The sequence below is a fragment of the Centroberyx gerrardi genome, chromosome 4 (genome assembly GCF_048128805.1).
Source record: "Centroberyx gerrardi isolate f3 chromosome 4, fCenGer3.hap1.cur.20231027, whole genome shotgun sequence".
NCBI classification, from domain to species: Eukaryota; Metazoa; Chordata; class Actinopteri; order Beryciformes; family Berycidae; genus Centroberyx; species Centroberyx gerrardi.
This window is the reverse complement of record NC_136000.1, coordinates 30,082,930-30,085,776: the sequence shown is the minus strand read 5'-3', so window position 1 is coordinate 30,085,776 and position 2,847 is coordinate 30,082,930.

Below are 2,847 nucleotides of genomic sequence, written 5' to 3'. Positions count from 1 at the left end.
TACATTAACACAATGTACATTCTCAAAAATATTTAAAGTGATTAGGTACACGTTTGTCATTCCTTATATTTGGATATTTTATAGAATGTACCCTCTACATTTTGTATTAGTGAATTTTAGATAGCATTGAAGCAGAGACAGAAGTGAGGGCGTCTATTCTGAAACCTGGTTGGTCTCCATTGGGGACAAATTACAGTTTATTGGAAGAACCAATTAGATTAAGATCTTAGTTCTTTTGGTCCGAAATGTACATGCTATGGAAGCTGAATAACAACAAGTGGCATACAGTATATACATATATGGGTTATGGAATGTACAGCAGTTATAAATGGATGTCCATTAATGACTCTGTTCATGGAATGCAATGTAAAAATCACAATCAAAACAGTTTGATGTAGCATGTAGCAATAGGGAGACACTTGTTTCAACAATGAAAGACAAAACTTTCTTATTAAGAAAAATACTAATTCCATTTAAGGAGGAGGAAGAAGAAAAATGTTTGCAATACTACTGTAACATTTCTGAAAAGTGCCATTGCATGGTACTGAAAAACCACTGGCAGCTCAAAGGGCACTAGACTAGTGATTATTGTCTCAAGAGGGATGCACCAATAACACGTTTTCACTGCTGCTAGTAAGTCCAAGTGCTAAACTTTAAGTATCGACTGGTATTGAGTACCAATCCAATCCATTGGAAATTCTCTAATACCAATATCCTATCAGCTAAGTGCAGCAGGTATGCATTTGGCTACTGGTGCATCCCCGGTCTCATAGTGTCTCAAAAAGATCATTTTCTACATTAAAAACATCCCGAAAGAAATATAACAACAAAACATACAACAAAATACATTTGCATATAAAATAAAACTAATAATCACAGTTCAACAACCCCCAAAATATTTAAACATGAAAACAGTCAAGTACGTAAGAATTCTTTCACTCTTCAGATCAAAGGTGCTACAGTAGACATTCAAACACTGGATGAGGATCCCAGTATCAGGTGACTGGTGTAGTAATCTGGTTTCATTTCACGGTTCTCCATCCAGCTCAGTTCCCTTAGCTCTGTGTACTGCATAACACTGTATAGCGGACCTCCCGTTTCTCTGACGAGAGGTAAGAGGTAATGCCTAGCACGCACTTTGGGACAAAAGCCATGATTTTACAGTCGTGCGCTAATTTTGGTGCTAAATTCAGGTGCCTGACGGGTAAACAAGGTACACACATTGGTGGTGTACGCTGGAGTTTATAAAGCTGGGAAAAAATGTGGATATGCATATCCGCCTTTGTGTAGCAGCAGATAGAGTACACACAGTATAGCACGGGGTTTTTCAGCCAATGCCCAACGCACTGCATTTCTTCCTGTTACTTGCTATACATTTTAGCTATAGCCATACATTTGTGTCAAATGAGGCTAGGTATTTGTTACCAGTGAAGTGCAGTCCGTATGCAGCAATGTCCTTGGTTATGTGGTCAGATTACCTTGCCTTGATTTTGAATTTCACATAAATAATTTGACTAAATAAACTGCCTTTTCCTTTCATGAAAAGGCTTGCTGTCATTGTTAGCATTTCTAATTGAGTCTAATTGGGCGTCTTTACTGTAGCGGCGAGCTGAGAAGCTAGCTTGTGGCTAGCCAGAGCCATTGGATTGAATGAGGAATATGCTAACAATGGGTTAGCATTTCTAATTGAGTCTAATTGGTGTCATTACTGCAGCGGCAAGCTGAGAAACTAGCTTGCGGCTAGCCAGACCCGTTGGATTGAATGATGAATGCTAACAACGGCAACAAGCTGTTTTTTGGAAAATAATACAGAAACTTTCGCACCAAAATGTCACAAGTGCCCAGCAAGGAAAATAAGCTAAAATTGAAAATATCAAGGTATTCATTTATAGGCTAACTGAGGGCTTTCCTGGCAGCAATATTTGAGTGTTCACTGTATTAATGATGATTTGGTGTGGTAAGGTAGACCTATGAGCTAGTCTCAGGATCTTTGGATGAATTGAGAGTTGCTAGACACAGTACACCTCAGAACAAGGCTCAGTGCATAAGAGCAGAGGGTGATCTGACAGAGGTTGAAGGGGGATGGTATCCCCCATGTGAGCACAAACATCTACAAATAATGAGATTCCCTTGTTAAGAAAGCCTAAAAGCAGAGTAGTAGCTTATACTCTTATATGAAAGAGGTAAGGCTGATGCACACAGAGCACAGATTTTTTTTCTATTACAGTGCATGTGCTGAATCCCTTTGTTAAAGGGGCAATAAGTAAGATTTGTATTGTCCATAATCATACCGGTGTCGCAACACATTTTGTTTTCAGTATTAAGCAGTATTATTATTCCAGTATTTAGCATGGTGATATATTACCCCTTCACTAGAGGTTTCTGTTGGATCTCTGCTCTAATTCGCAAGCTCACTCATTCTATTGTGAGTCTTATATTTCTGGCCACCGTATATATTACAGGCCACCGTAACTTGTGCCATCTGTCGATGATGCTACAATTCCATTGTGACTGATAGAGGTTGATAAAAGCCATCAATTTCTTAATGCCCCTTTAACAGAGTTACTATACAGCTGTCCAGTGACAACTCATTCAAAGTCATTTTCACAATCTGTCACAGTCAAAATTCAGCTGTATTGTATGGTGCGGTAGCTGTGTGTTTCAGGTTATACTTGAGTGATAATACCCAAGTGTTTCATTATTCTGGATTATGGGTACAATGATGAGGCAACTTGGTAGAAGGCACTCGCGCCAAAGTACCAGTGGCATCACCAAAGAATCCATTACCACAGTAAGGAACATCCTTGAGGATATTACGGTTTCCATATGGTTATTACCATTGCATTG